This window comes from Callospermophilus lateralis, chromosome 3 (genome assembly GCF_048772815.1).
Source record: "Callospermophilus lateralis isolate mCalLat2 chromosome 3, mCalLat2.hap1, whole genome shotgun sequence".
Taxonomy (NCBI): domain Eukaryota; kingdom Metazoa; phylum Chordata; class Mammalia; order Rodentia; family Sciuridae; genus Callospermophilus; species Callospermophilus lateralis.
The window spans coordinates 197,083,541-197,099,357 of record NC_135307.1 but is presented as its reverse complement, the minus strand read 5'-3'; positions in this window follow the sequence as shown (position 1 = coordinate 197,099,357).

The following is a 15,817-nucleotide window of genomic DNA, read 5'->3' as shown; positions in this document are numbered from 1 at the left end:
GAGGCCAGATGGGGCAGGGCCACAGGTCAGGGCCCTCCCATGGCTCTGCAGGGAGCTGATGCCCAGCTGTTCAGACAGACAGGTAGGGTGACAGAGCCAGCCCGGTGGGGGCTGGCACATGAACGAGACCACCTCCCCGAGCCACACACAGCCACCAGTCCCTTGGAAAGACCCAGGGGTCCTGGAGCTGCCCGGGCATTCCAAATCCCCAGCCCCTCTGAGGCCTACCCAGAGACCACGCTCGATCAGGGAGAACTGCAGGAGGTAGCTGCACCATCAGAGTGGCCAACATTTATTGAGCACTTGCTGTATGTCAGACCCTTTGTGCTGGGTGCCACACTGAGTCCTTACAGCAAGCCATGAGCTGCTTCTGCTTTTACACCTCAGACGGGAGAGGCAGCACCCATAACTCTGGTGAGGGCAGAGAGCCTAAGCAGTGCCTGGCCCACCCTGACGGGGCTCCTGGGGGGCTCTGAGGGCTCTGTGCTGTGCCCCAGCCTCAGACACAGCCTGCCGTCCCCTCCCAGATGCCCCCTGACACAAGGCAGGTAGGTCCTCCTGACCTCCCTCCTGAGCTCTAGCAAAGCCTGTACTGACCACAGAGTCTGGGCATTGATTAGCGGAAGAGCAGGAACTGAAATAGTCCCGGATGCTGGGGAGCTGGCTTTGAGGTGTTGAGGAGCTGTGTCCATCCCTGCCGAGGGCGGCCAGGAGCTTTGATCTACCCACGACCACAGACAGCCTGGGGAGGAAGGCAGGCACAGTCGCACTCCCACCCCTCTACCGGCCTGCAGGAAGCCGGTGGGAGCTGCAGGGACTTCCTCCCGGGAGTCGGCCCCCCACCACCACCGCCAGGAGGCCCAGCCCCAGGCCATGGTCAGGCAGGACGGGCAGGTTTCTTCCAGCCCTGCCACTTCCTCACTGGGACTCCTTGAACAGTTCAGCCCCTCTGTGCCTCAGTGTCCTCGTCTGCGATGCCCAGGGACCCCATGGGTGACCATGTCCTGGCTGGGTGATACGAGCAGGGCCAGCTGGGTGTTTGTCTGCACAGGGGCCTCCCTGAAAGGACACCTCCCACACACCTCTCTCAGGGCTGAGACTCCGTACTTCTGTGGTCTAGATGTGAGAGAAGTGATGCAGCCCTGCCAGGGGCATCCCAGGGCACCAAGGAGGGCACCATGGCCCAGCATGGCACAGGTGCCCTCGAGTCAGGGGGCAGCAGGACAGTGCCCCAAGGCTCCATGGAGACTGTAGTACAAGCTGCTGCAGAAGGTACCGTGGACCTGCAGGTGGGGGCCAGGCTGGGACGCACCATCCCCCTCCTGAAGACCTCAGGCCACCGTGACAGCAGGTGAGGGCAGGCCTGTGGCTGGGGCATGGCCAGCACCTGAGCCAGGTAGGTGTGAAAACGGATTCTATGCTGAGGAAGAGGGGAAGCCCCAGAGCTTTGGAAGGAGACCTGAGGGCCCTTTTGAAGGGCCCTCCGTGGGCTGAGCAGGGTCTGTGACCCACTGAGGCTGGAGGGGCACAGAGGCTTGCCTCATGTGGAAGAGTGCCCACTCTGGACCTGTGGCCCTTTGTACCCTGACTCGGGCCGGAGGTGACCTCTGCTCTCCCACCTCCCTCCCCACCCACCACTCACCAAAGCCAGCAAGACCTGGGGCGGGAACTTGAGCCTCCCTAGTGACCCATAGAGGCACAGGGCTGGAAAGGTGTCATGGCTCACCGCCCCGGACACAGAGAAGCCCTGGCCCCAGGTGTTCTTCACACACAGGCAGCATCTCTAACACCCAGACTCATTAGGTCCTGGCTGACATTTCTTCAAGAAGTAATTAATTTCGATATCACAAAGGGCATTTCCCAGCGGCCAAGGTCACTGCAGGGCTGGTGCATGTGGCCTTCTGCAGCGACGTCTCCTGTTCAGCCCAGCCACTATGACAAACGGGGTTTTAGAGACTTGGCTGCGTAACTGAAGAACGAGGAGGAAGCCAGAGCTGCTCTTCTTGCAGAAAACCCAGTGATGGCACATCAGCTGCCAGCGCCGGGAGGTGGGGGGTTCAACCCTGCAGCACTGAGGTCGGCATCCCAAAGAGACCCACAGGGAGCAGGGGACCTGGGGCGGCTCAGGGTCACCTCGGAGGGCTCCCGCAGGTTCCTGCCCTGGGAGTATAATTTCTCTGGGTCCCCTACATGAGCACAGTTGGGAGCCTGCAGCCAATGGGAGCCCTTAACCCAGCCAATGTCCCATCCCAACTTCTCCACAGACAGGGAGACACCAGAGCCACCTCACAGGCTGCGTGCAAGGTGTCCCAGAGCCACGGTAAGCAAGAACCCAGCCAGAACGGGCCCCTAAACCTCAGAACCCCGCCTCACAGCTCTGAGAGCAGAAGCAGAGCTCGGGGCGGCAGGGCTGGCCCCGCTGAGCTGGGGTCCACTACAGCCTCTGGTGGCCGCTGTGACCCTTGGGCTTCCTTGGCTTGGAGCACTGTCATTCCCGTCTCGGCCTCCACCTCCACAGGGCCACTTCCCCTTCTCATAAGGACACTGTCACCTTGGACCAGGACCGGCCTGCTGTGTCATGACCTCATCTTAACTAACTGCCCGGCGGTGGCCCTGTTGCCAAACGTGGCCCTGTTCTGAGGGCCCAGGCTAGGACATATGAATGGGGCAGGGGACATGATCCGGCCATGGCACCAGGCCTGAGTGCTGTGCACAGTCCCGGGAAAGGCCTTGACCAGGAAAAGCCTGGGCAGGGACGTGTGCCGCGGGGACTGTTCCTCGGCAATAGGAGGAAGTGGGCATGAGGGGCAGAGGCCTAAACGCACAGCGCCAGGGGACACCAGCGCCAGGGGACACTAGCGCCAGGGGACACCAGCGCCAGGGGACACCAGCGCCAGGGGACACTAGCGCCAGGGGACACCAGTGCCAGGGGACACCAGCCAGGCTAAGAGGTCCTGACTCCAACACACCCCATTCTGGAAAAGGCAGAGCTCCAAGGGCCTCGGGGGAGGTAGCGGGGTGCACAGGAAGGGCCTGGGAACACTCGATGCGGCTCTCCCCTGGGTGCCCTGCGTCCTTGAGCTTGTGTGCAAACCACAGGAAGGGAAGGTCACCAGGCGTGACCCTGGTGTGAGCCATGGGCTCTGGGTGGAAGCCACGTGTCAGGGTTGGACCATGGATTGCAGCCTGGGGACCGTCTGGTGGGGGTGCTGACGGTGTGGGGGAGCTGCAGGGGGGCAGCTGTGGGGGGGCGGGCCATGTGTATGGAGTGCAGGGGGCAGGCTGTGTGTGGGGGGCAGGCTGTGCCTGTGGAGGGGCGGGGGCCCAGGGATGTCTCATTTTTTAAAAGTCACCAGAGGCATGAAGGCTCTCCCTGTACTGTCCCTGCTACTTTTCTGTACATCTAAAATTGTCCCACAATAAACCCGTCGTTACCATCTTCCTGACCCTGGTCCTGCACCAGCTGACCCAGCTCCTCTGGACAGCTCTGTAGTGGAGGAGGGGCCGAGGCCCTGTTGTCCCTGGCAGAGGACAGAGCCGTTCAGGGCCTCCGTGAGGTGAAGAGCGGCCTCAGGTGGGACATCTGACGGAGCCAGCGTTTCTGTGACCATCCCTCGCTCACAGCCCGCCCCGAGGAGCAGAGTCCATGGCGACTAGCATTGCTCCCAGGAAGGGGGCTCAGGTCAGATGCCACCACTGGAAAGCCCAGGCAAGGAGCAGGTGGGAAGGCAGACGCCCAGAGGACCTGCAGAGGTGGACCCTGTGAGAACCAACCTTCCACTGCTGCCCTCTGTGCCAGGACCTTCTCCACGGCATGCTGGGCAGGAGGTCTGGCATGCAACACCTGGCCCAGGTCCCCTGAAGCAGCCCAGGCACCTGCCTCCTCCCGACAGTGCAGCTCCTGAGGCTGGTCCATCCCGGCAGGCCTCTTGTGCTTGCCACAGGGCCTGGCTACTGGCTGAAGCTGGCTCTGCCCTGCCTGACCTTCCTGCCGCAACTCAAGTGAGAGCTTGGCGATGGCGTTAAGCGAAGAGCGTCTGTCACGGGTGGAGATTCGCTCTCAGTCCCAGCGCGATTTTAGTTGGAAGTTACCAAGAGAAACTTCACTTCTACCCGGTGTTCGCCGCCCAGTCCATGTGCAGTTGGCGCACACCACCCCTTGGCAACTCAGCAGGCAATGCTGCGTCTTATAGAAAGAATAAATCTACCTAAGCCCAAAGAGCGGAGGCTCACGACCTTTTGGCCCTCCTGCTCCCCCAAAAGCACCTCTTTCTGCGGGAGAAGCCCTGGGGAGACTGTCGCCGCCCTCCACCCAGGAAGGGAAGTGAGACTTCCCAGGGCAAGCCTGTTCCTCCGTCTGGCCGGGCTCGGGTGGCTCACCTGCTCTGGACAGCACCTCACACCAGGAAGACTACAGGGCTCTTCTTCAAAACAGTGTGCACTGAGGCAGGACAGCACCCCGGGAGAGCCGGGTGGAGCCGGGTGAGTGCCCGCTACACCGAAGCCAGTGCTCAGGGCAAAAAGGGCCTGCTGGGGAGGGCGCGGGGTGGGGCAGGGGAGGTGGGCACACTTGGACCTGCCACTGTTTGGGTTGGGCAGATATTGATTTTTAAAATAATTTTCAAAAGTCTCCAAAATATCCTTCAAGAACACGCTCCATCTAAACAATCATGAGATGATTTGCTGAAGGAGTCTCCATGTTTGGTTTCCTTTTTATTGAGAATCTTGGCTCATTGCAGAAGATCGATAAAAGCCTGCAGAAGCTAAACTTCAGTGGCTTCGTTTCTTAAAAAAAAAATACAAAGGTTTTCCTCCATTCTTTTTTTTTTTTTTTTTTTTTTAATTTTGAAAAGAGACCAACGCTCTGTTCAACAGACTCTAGGAGCCCCCGCACCACCCCTGCTTGCTGGGGGGCTCAGTCCCTGCATTGTAGGACTGACCTGTCCTCCACAACAGTGGGATCAGGAAGCCCCAGAGCTGCCAGATGCCCTCGGGGGATGGGCCAGGCAGCTATCTTGTCCTCAAATCCCAGAAGCATCTGAGCAGCCACAGCCTTGGGGCCTGGACAGGCCTGCCCCCACCCCCACCCCCGCTGCCCACTCTCTGCTGCTCAGACACTAAGGCGCAACAACTGCCCAGAAGGCCACCACGCAGGCCCTTGCTGCGGGTGCAGACCCAACCTGAACAAGCATCTGACTGCCCAGAGGCTCTTGGAACAGGCTGGAAGCCATGAGGGAGGCCCAGTGCCCCGTGCTGGGTCTGGGTGGGCTGTGCTCAGGAGAGGCCCTGGGTGGGCCCATTCCTCCTCTGTTTCCCATGCCCCGCTGGCCCCTTCGCCCCTCGGAGGGAACTCCGCAGGTGTGATCCGGATCTTGGCTCAGAATCTTCTAACAGAACCACACAGCCCTGGAAGAGGCCTTGTGCCCCTTCCCTGCCCTGCTGCCCTGCTCCGAGCCCTGAAGGGCTCACTGTGGCTTGTATCTGCTCTCATTCCTTCTACAAATGCTTTTGGAGGGCTTGACCCTCTCAGGTCTCTGCAGACGGACAGCGCTGTCCCACCCATCAGCAGCCTGCTCTCCCATGGGCTCTGAAAATGCAGTCCTGCTTCTGTGAGCTTGGTGACAACGATGATGAGAACCAACTTTGGGACTTTTGGTTGAACAGGGACCTTGTGTCTGGAGTCCCCAGGAGCACATGCACCTCTCCATGTCTGCCGCCTGGCCATGCCTGTGGCCACCGATCCTGGAAGATAGGGCCACCAGGGGCTGCAGAACCCCTCTGATAAGACTGGACTGATATGACCACAATGTGTCCCCCCGGCAACAGGAGAGGCTGAGCAGGAAGATCCAGGTCCCAGGCCAGCCTGGGCAACTCAGCAAGACCCTGTCTCCAGATATAAAAGTACAAAGAGCTGGGGTGTGCTCTGGGTTCAATCCCCTGCACCAATAATTTTTTTTAAAAAGTGAAGCCTAAAAACTAATCTTTCCCAGCAGAAAATAAAAATGTATCTGCCTTCCTGGCAACATTAACAGAGCTCCGAGCTCCACCCGGCTTGACAAGAGCCACCCCAATGAAGCTGCCACACCAAGTCCGTCAAACACTGGTCACTTCCAGGGAGCCTCAGGAGGGGCACATGGAGCTCTTCTGGGTTCCTCGGGACCCGAGCTCTTTCCCTGCTCGGCACCAGTTGCACGGAGCGTGGGCTGCTTCAGGTCCAAGAGTCAGCCCTTGCTGTCCTTACCTCTGCCTCCATGGAGACGCCCCAAGGCACGATGCCCAGCAGAGCCAGGCGCCCCCCACACACTGCGCACCCACTGGGCCACCCTCCCTCCTTCCCTGTTCCTGTCCTGCCAGCACTGGGGTGACGTCTGTAAGCCAGTGGACAGTGCTCCTGCCCTAGGGGGCTCTCATCCCAGGGGAGAAGGCAGGCCACGCACAGGCAGGCCTGGGGACGTGAATGACAGCTGAGGTGACATGTCAGAGGTGAAAAGGGAAGACCACTGTGGAGGTGCTGGGGAGCTTGGTTCAAGGAGGTCTCCATAGCCATGTGGGCAGCCAGCTACTCAGCCTGGCACTGGACCAGGGCCTCTGCTCCTCCCTGCACTCGAGACCCCTCTGGGGATCGGACAGAAGCCTGCGTTCTCTCCAAATGATCACCTATGAGCTCAGACCCAACGTGTCTGCAAGTGACTCCGAGGTGCTGGCTGCCTGTGAGCTCCCAGCTTGTGGGCCAGGGCACTGCCTTGGAGGAACCACCGACACCCTCCCTGGCCACTGCCGCCCTGGGCCCCTCTTGCTGGACACCCAGACCCCAAGCTCTCACAACCCCTGACCCCGTGCCAGGTATGACTCCACAGTTCTATTAAGGGACGGCGGGGGTGGGGATGCTCTCTGTAACCGGAGAAGAGCAGCAGGACAGTTGTTGGGAGCCAGATTTATCCTGCCCCGGTCAGCTGATGGGTTTCGGTTACAGTCCTCAGCAGCCCGACCAGTGGAGCAGATGGGCGTGCGTGCCTGCAACTGTCCACGCCGCGCAGCTGCAGCGATTGATCGAGGAGAGTGGTTTTCCTGTAGCATTGCACTTACCCGCCTCCGGTTAAAAATAGCAAGCGGCCAAAGCACAGCCTTGGCACATTCTGGATCCACGGCCAGTGGCCAGGCTGATCCAGCCCTGGGCCACAGGGACGGAGGACAGGTGCATGCAGAGAAGAACCACAGGATCCGGGCCTAGAGGTGGGCAGGGGTTGCTGCCCAAGCCTCACGGGCAGCCCACACGCTGCTGTGGGAGCCACCGTCCCCAGCCTGGCCTCCCTGTCCTCCCGGAGGTCAAAGCAAGCTGGAAGCCAGTGTGATCTGGACCCAGGCATCTTGGCTCTCCGTTCACCCCTGAGTGTCCTCTGGCTGTTTTCCTCCGGCGCCCAGGGCTGGTTGGCCTGCCCAGGGGCAGGAGGAAGAGGTGGCTGTTTTGGGAAGTCTGAGTCGGGTCCAGGAGAGGAGGAACAGGGCATCTGGTTGGGTTATTTAAAGACCAGGAGTGGACAGGTGCAAACTATGGGATGGACCTAAGCTGGGCTGGGAGAGGGGCTGGCATGGAAGTTCCCAGCCCAGGGCAAAAGGATCCCCAGCTGCTCCTGGACACCCCACCCTGAGGCCAGGATGCGGTGGCTTCATGCCATGGCTAAAAGGTCGGAGCCTCAGTGCCCTCCTCGGGAAGGTCCCTGGCTGGGCTGGGACAGGCTGGGGTCCAGCAGGGGCTGTGGGCTGCAGTCCAAGGCAGCCCAGGCTAGCCTAAGGCAGGTCACAGCCCACCAGAAGCTTTGCAGAGGATGACCAGAGTGACTCGGTTCCACCACAAGCCCTAACAATTGTCATGGCAGCTGTCCGAGGTGGGTTCAACCATCCTGGGGATGGGGACATGGCAGTACCACACTCACCCTGGAACTCTGGGCACATCACTCCACTCTTCTGAACCTCAGTTGCCATCTTTCAGGTGGGGATGGTGGCAGCAGAGGCCCCAGGAAAGGCAGACCTGTGTGGCAGGAGTCTCACAGAGGCAGAAATGGCTGGCCTGGCCCTTGGAGAAGGGCCTCGGTATTGGGGGCAGGAGGAGGTTTGGGAGGCTCTGCCCACTGTGGGCCTCACCTGTCTTCCAGCCCCCAGCAGTGGAGCCGCAGGACCTGTCCAGCCCTGCCAGCACCCACCTGGGTCCCACCCCAGGACACCCTCCTTCACTGTCAGGTGCCCTGGTAGGACCGGTGGAGGGACATGCCCTGGGAACCTGCAGGTTCTGGGAGGAACTGACCCCCTAGGAGGGACCTGCTCTTTGAAGACAAAACCAAGCTGTGGATCACACCAGCAAGTCCTGCAAGCAATGAGGCAGCACCGTGGGTCAGGCCACCGACTCTGGCTCAGAATGGACAGGCGGAGCTGCTTCCCACAAGGTGCCCCAAGGCCTGTGCAGGTGCTACCAGGGGTGACAGGGCCTCCATTAGCTGAGCAAACGTGAGCTGCTGTAGCCAAGGGACTGTGGCAGCCTCAGTGGGCAGAGGCCCTGTGAGTGCCCAGGCCAGTCAGGGCCATCTCCCAGCAGTCTGGGGTTTCTCTGGCTAGAGGTGCTAGGAGGAACCCCTGGAGAAGAGAGGGTGCTTCCCCCAGCCTGCTCTCAGTGGAAATAGCTGCTCACCCCCGTCCCTCAGAGCCTGGGCCACTGGCTCCTGTGGCCAAGGCCCTCACATCCCAAGGAACTGGTTCTCCAGGTGGCTGGGGGGCCTGAGACCCCAGCTCCATGCAGATTTGCCCCAAAAGGAGCCGGCCAGCGACAATGGACCACAGGCCTGCACCCACCACACCAGCTCCATAGGACCTGGGCAGCTGGGCTTGTCAAGGGCTGGTCAGTGCCTTGGAGGAGCCACAGCAGGGACAGTGGGCACTCACACCAAGAGCACTTCCCACCTGGGCCCTGGTGTCCCCAGTCCCTCTGCCATCCAAACCCCACCCACCCGCAGGGAGGACACTGCCAGGGCAAGGGAGGCCACCTGCCCCATGTTTCTGAGCACCCAGGTCCCCCAATATCTGCCTATGATCAATCCTGCAGAGAGAGGTGGCCAGCAAGACCCCTGCCCTGCTGGGTTCCTCCAAAGCTCATGGAGGGCTCTCTGTGACCAGCTCCTGGACACCACACACTTCCCTTCTAGTTTCTTCAGGGACCCCTTCAAGGTGAGGGGACCCATTCCAGGTAAGGGACCCCTTCCAGGTGTGGGACCCCTTCCAGGTGAGGAATCCTTCCTAGGTGTGGAGACCCATTCCAGGTGTGGGATCCATTCTGGGTGTGGGAACACGTTCCAGAGGAGGGAGCCATTCCAGGTAAAGGACCTATTCCAGATGTGGGGATACATTCTAGTGTGGGACCCATTCCAGGTACGGAATCCATTCCAGGCGAGGGACCTCCTCCAGGTGAGGGACCTCCTCCAGGTGAGGGACCTCCTCCAGGTGAGGGACCCCCTGCAGGTGAGAACCCCTCAGGTGAGGACCCCTCCAGGTGAGGACCCCCTCAGGTGAGGACCCCTCAGGTGAGGACCCCTCCAGGTGAGGACCCCTCCAGGTGAGGACCCCTCAGGTGAGGACCCCCTCAGGTGAGGACCCCTCAGGTGAGGACCCCTCCAGGTGAGGACCCCTCAGGTGAGGACCCCTCCAGGTGAGGACCCCTCAGGTGAGGACCTCTCAGGTGAGGACCCCTCAGGTGAGGACCCCTCAGGCGAGGACCCCTCCAGGTGAGGACCCCTCAGGCGAGGACCCCTCAGGCGAGGACCCTCCAGGCGAGGACCCCTCAGGTGAGGACCCCTCCAGGTGAGGACCCCTCAGGTGAGGACCTCTCAGGTGAGGACCCCTCAGGTGAGGACCCCTCAGGTGAGGACCCCTCCAGGTGAGGACCCCTCAGGTGAGGACCCCCTCAGGTGAGGACCCCTCAGGTGAGGACCCCTCCAGGTGAGGACCCCTCAGGTGAGGACCCCTCCAGGTGAGGACCCCTCAGGTGAGGACCTCTCAGGTGAGGACCCCTCAGGTGAGGACCCCTCCAGGTGAGGAGTCCCTCCAGGTGAGGACCCCTCCAGGTGAGGACCCCTCAGGTGAGGACCCCTCCAGGTGAAGAGTCCCTCCAGGTGAGGACCCCTCCAGGTGAGGACCCCTCAGGTGAGGACCCCTCCAGGTGAGGAGTCCCTCCAGGTGAGGACCCCTCCAGGTGAGGACCCCTCAGGTGAGGACCCCTCCAGGTGAGGACCCCTCAGGTGAGGAGTCCCTCCAGGTGAGGACCCCTCCAGGTGAGGACCCCTCAGGTGAGGACCCCTCAGGTGAGGAGTCCCTCCAGGTGAGGACCCCTCCAGGTGAGGACCCCTCAGGTGAGGACCCCTCCAGGTGAGGACCCCTCAGGTGAGGACCCCTCAGGTGAGGACCCCCTCAGGTGAGGACCCCTCAGGTGAGGACCCCTCCAGGTGAGGACCCCTCAGGTGAGGATCCCTCCAGGTGAGGACCCCCTCAGGTGAGGACCCCTCCAGGTGAGGACCCCTCAGGTGAGGATCCCTCCAGGTGAGGACCCCTCAGGTGAGGACCCCTCCAAGTGAGGACCTCTCAGGTGAGGACCCCTCAGGTGAGGACCCCTCCAGGTGAGGACCCCCTCAGGTGAGGACCCCTCAGGTGAGGATCCCTCCAGGTGAGGACCCCTCAGGTGAGGACCCCTCCAGGTGAGGACCCCCTCAGGTGAGGACCCCCTCAGGTGAGGACCCCTCAGGTGAGGACCCCTCCAGGTGAGGACCCCTCAGGTGAGGACCCCCTCAGGTGAGGACCCCTCAGGTGAGGACCCCTCAGGTGAGGATCCCTCCAGGTGAGGACCCCTCAGGTGAGGACCCCTCAGGTGAGGACCCCTCCAGGTGAGGAGTCCCTCCAGGTGAGGACCCCTCAGGTGAGGACCCCTCAGGTGAGGACCCCTCCAGGTGAGGAGTCCCTCCAGGTGAGGACCCCTCAGGTGAGGATCCCTCCAGGTGAGGACCCCTCAGGTGAGGACCCCCTCAGGTGAGGACCCCTCAGGTGAGGACCCCTCCAGGTGAGGACCCCCTCAGGTGAGGACCCCTCAGGTGAGGACCCCTCCAGGTGAGGACCCCTCGAGGTGAGGACCCCTCAGGTGAAGAGTCCCTCGAGGTGAGGACCCCTCAGGTGAGGACCCCTCAGGTGAAGAGTCCCTCGAGGTGAGGATCCCTCCAGGTGAGGACCCCTCAGGTGAGGACCCCTCAGGTGAGGACCCCTCCAGGTGAGGAGTCCCTCCAGGTGAGGACCCCTCAGGTGAGGACCCCTCAGGTGAGGACCCCCTCAGGTGAGGACCCCTCCAGGTGAGGACCCCTCAGGTGAGGACCCCTCCAGGTGAGGAGTCCCTCCAGGTGAGGACCCCTCAGGTGAGGACCCCCTCAGGTGAGGACCCCTCAGGTGAGGACCCCTCAGGTGAGGACCCCTCCAGGTGAGGAGTCCCTCCAGGTGAGGACCCCTCAGGTGAGGATCCCTCCAGGTGAGGACCCCTCAGGTGAGGACCCCCTCAGGTGAGGACCCCTCAGGTGAGGACCCCTCCAGGTGAGGACCCCCTCAGGTGAGGACCCCTCAGGTGAGGACCCCTCCTGGTGAGGACCCCTCCAGGTGAGGACCCCTCAGGTGAAGAGTCCCTCGAGGTGAGGACCCCTCAGGTGAGGACCCCTCAGGTGAAGAGTCCCTCGAGGTGAGGACCCCTCCAGGTGAGGACCCCCTCAGGTGAGGACCCCTCAGGTGAGGACCCCTCCAGGTGAGGACCCCTCAGGTGAGGACCCCCTCAGGTGAGGACCCCTCCAGGTGAGGACCCCTCAGGTGAGGACCCCTCCAGGTGAGGACCCCTCAGGTGAGGACCCCTCCAGGTGAGGACCCCCTCAGGTGAGGACCCCCTCAGGTGAGGACCCCTCCAGGTGAGGAGTCCCTCCAGGTGAGGACCCCTCAGGTGAGGACCCCTCAGGTGAGGATCCCTCCAGGTGAGGATCCCTCCAGGCGAGGACCCCTCAGGTGAGGACCCCCTCAGGTGAGGACCCCTCAGGTGAGGACCCCTCAGGTGAGGATCCCTCCAGGTGAGGACCCCTCAGGTGAGGACCCCTCAGGTGAGGACCCCTCCAGGTGAGGAGTCCCTCCAGGTGAGGACCCCTCAGGTGAGGACCCCTCAGGTGAGGACCCCCTCAGGTGAGGACCCCTCCAGGTGAGGACCCCTCAGGTGAGGACCCCTCAGGTGAGGACCCCTCCAGGTGAGGAGTCCCTCCAGGTGAGGACCCCTCAGGTGAGGATCCCTCCAGGTGAGGACCCCTCAGGTGAGGACCCCCTCAGGTGAGGACCCCTCAGGTGAGGACCCCTCCAGGTGAGGACCCCTCCAGGTGAGGACCCCCTCAGGTGAGGACCCCTCAGGTGAGGACCCCTCCAGGTGAGGACCCCTCGAGGTGAGGACCCCTCAGGTGAGGACCCCTCAGGTGAAGAGTCCCTCGAGGTGAGGACCCCTCAGGTGAGGACCCCTCAGGTCAGGAGCAGGGCCCTCTCACAGCAGAAGCTGTTTTCGTCTCTGTTCACAGCCACATCTGAACTCGTTGAAAGCAGGACCAGACTGAGGAGTGGAAGCCAGGGGGCCATATGGGTGTCCCAGCAGGGGTGGGGCTTGTGCCCACTTTGCTCATCTCAGGGGCAGCCTCCAGGACCAGCAGCCAGGGACTGGCCTCCCCGAGATGTGACCCCAGCCTATCCCAGAAGCCATGGGTGGCTTCATCTCTGGCTCCTCCCCGTCCAGGGTGTTCCTGGGGAGCGCACATGCCCACGGCAGGTCCCCGCGCCCTCCCTCACTGCCATGCCCTGGGTTGGTGGAGAGATGGAGACCTGAAAGACTGGAGGCTGCTGGTCCCTCTGTGCTTAGGGGTGGACGCTGTGTCCTGCAGGCTCTCCTGAGGACCCGAGCACAGCAGTTCTTCTTGCTGCAGCTCTGACCACACTCCAAGAACTCTGTCCCTCCTGTCCTGCTGCGTCACCAGGCTATGCTGCCCAGGAGAGGGCTGGGCTGGGCTGGCTGTACCCTAGAGCCCGCTGGCCAGAGTGGGGAGGGTGGAGAGGGAGCGGGTGGATAAAGATCGGGCGCCCCCCCCACCATCACTCTGAACCCCTGGTGGAGGGGCTCAGTCCCGAGGGCAAGAGCCCAGCCCTTGCTCTGACCCACAGTGGGAGGTGAGGGCAGCAGTCTCCCTGGAGGGACAGGAAGCGCAGCGTCTGGATGGAGGAGGAGGGGAGAGAGAAGAGGAGCAGGGAGCGGGCAGCCAGGGGCAAGACAGGAAGGAGCACGAGTCGGAGCGGGGTTGGCACCCGCCTGGCTCCTGTGGGTGGGTGCCAGCTCCTGGCAGAGGTGCAACTGAGAATGCCCAGACCCCACGGTGGCCCTGGCTATGGGTCAGCGGCGGCACTGCGGCTGCAATCTCAGCAATGCTGCCACTTGAGCCCAGGGTGACGGCCAGCCTGGCCTGCCTCCACCCTGCACCAGCCTGTGCCTGGCTCTGCAGCCACTGGGTGTGTCCCAGGGAGGAGGCCTCGCATGGAGTGAGAGTCAGGCACTGGGCAGGAGGGAGGCCCTGTGTTTCATGGAGGGCACAGCCAGGGCCAGGGAGGCAGAGGACATGCCCAAGCCACCAGGCTGATGGGCGAGGCGGTGCTCAAGGAGGCCCAGTGCCCCCAGCCCCAGGGCCGGACCCATGCCTCAACACACAGAGGCTCGACCAGGAGAAAGGGGCAGCTGGGAGGGGCCCAGCACTGCCAGGGCTGGAACCAGAGGCTGGGGGAGGAACCCGGGGAGGACCTGGGCCTGGAGGGGCTGAGAGCACCAACGCACCTAGGGATGCGGGGATGGAGCAGGTGGCACGTCAGAGCCACCTCAGCCCGTGCCGGTCAGACGAAGCCTACCCCACCAGAGGGCTGCCCACAGGAGCAGAGAGAAGTTCCAGTGGAGGTGGAGAGCCCTCATTTGTGGCCGCAGCAGAGGCCACAAATCAGGAAAGAGGACACAAGAGCAGAGCTCAGCCTGTGGACGCAACAACTGACCACTGTTCACGCTGGGCAGGGCCGTGGGCAGCTTCTCTTGGCAGAGGACTGTCTGCCCACTCTGCTTCAGGTCATTCACTTCTCCAGTGACCTACTGGCCCCAGCACAGTGTTGGTGGCCTGTGCACCCATCCACTTACCACGGATAGCTGTGAAAACGGGAAGCTCCAGTCCCCAAGCTGATCTGACCGATCCCCAACTCACCCTGCTTCCTGCCCACGATTCCCGGGCTCTGGACTCCTCACGCAGCATGACTTGGTCAGCTTGGAACCCACCCCTGCAGGGCTGCATTCTACCAGACAGTACCCTGGAGGTCTGCCCTGGGGAAATCCACAGGAGCAGGGCGAACCGGGGGTCCCTCAGGATCAGCTTGGGGTCTGGAGCTTCCCACCAGGACAGGTCAGGGTGGAGGGGCAGGCAGGCCCCCTGCTCGTGTCGGCCAGCTGGGCCCTTGTCCTGGGTCTGCCCTGGGAGGGTCCTGAGCACCAGGGTCACCGCAGACAGTCCACAGCTTTCCTGCTCAAGCCCCTTTTCTGTAGAGCACAAGCAGCCCCCCCCCCCGACAGCAAACTGACCATCCCAGGTGACAGGGAGAGGCTCGCCATGGAGGCCACCCTCGCCCACAGGCCCCACCCTGAGTTTGCTGACGAGAGGATCCTCCTGACTGTGTGGAGCTACAGCCGCAGGCACACTGATCTTGGCCTGAAATCGCTGTGCGAGAGAGTTGTGCTGACCTGGTGGGGCCTTCAGTAGCTGTGCGTGTGACTTCAGCCAAGAATTCCCTAGTGTGGTGGTGGTGGTGGTGATGGTGGTGATGGTGGTGATGGTGATGGTGGTGATGATGGTGGTGGTGATGGTCATGGTGGTGGTGATGGTGGTGATGGTGGTGATGGTGGTGATGATGGTGGTGGTGATGGTCATGGTGGTGGTGATGGTGATGGTGGTGATGATGATGGTGGTGATGGTGGTGATGGTGGTGATGGTGGTGATGATGATGGTGGTGATGATGATGGTGGTGATGGTGGTGATGGTGGTGATGGTGGTGGTGGTGATGGTCATGGTGGTGGTGATGGTCATGGTGGTGATGATGATGGTGGTGATGGTGGTGATGGTGGTGATGGTGGTGATGGTGGTGATGATGATGGTGGTGATGGTGGTGATGGTGGTGATGGTGGTGGTGATGGTGGTGGTGGTGATGGTGATGGTGGTGATGGTGATGGTGGTGATGGTGATGGTGGTGATGGTGATGGTGGTGATGATTGATGGTGGTGATGGTGGTGATGGTGGTGATGGTGGTGATGGTGGTGATGGTGGTGATGATGATGGTGGTGATGGTGGTGATGGTGGTGATGGTGGTGGTGATGGTGATGGTGGTGATGGTGATGGTGGTGATGGTGGTGGTGGTGGGGATGGGGTGATGGTGGTGGTGATGGTGGTGGTGATGGTGGTGGTGATGGTGATGGTGGTGATGGTGATGGTGGTGATGGTGATGGTGGTGGTGGTGGTGGTGGTGGTGATGGTGGTGGAGAGGATTTAAAAGAAAGCCCTTGAGGGACAAGGGCAGAATCCTTTTCTACAGCTATTTTCCATCTGCTAAATGGAAAGGCTGCCCTGGGTCACTTCAGGATCCTCTTAGCCCCAGCGCTTTAAGACTAACCTGGAGGAGATTCACCCCCCAGGCCCAGGGAACACCT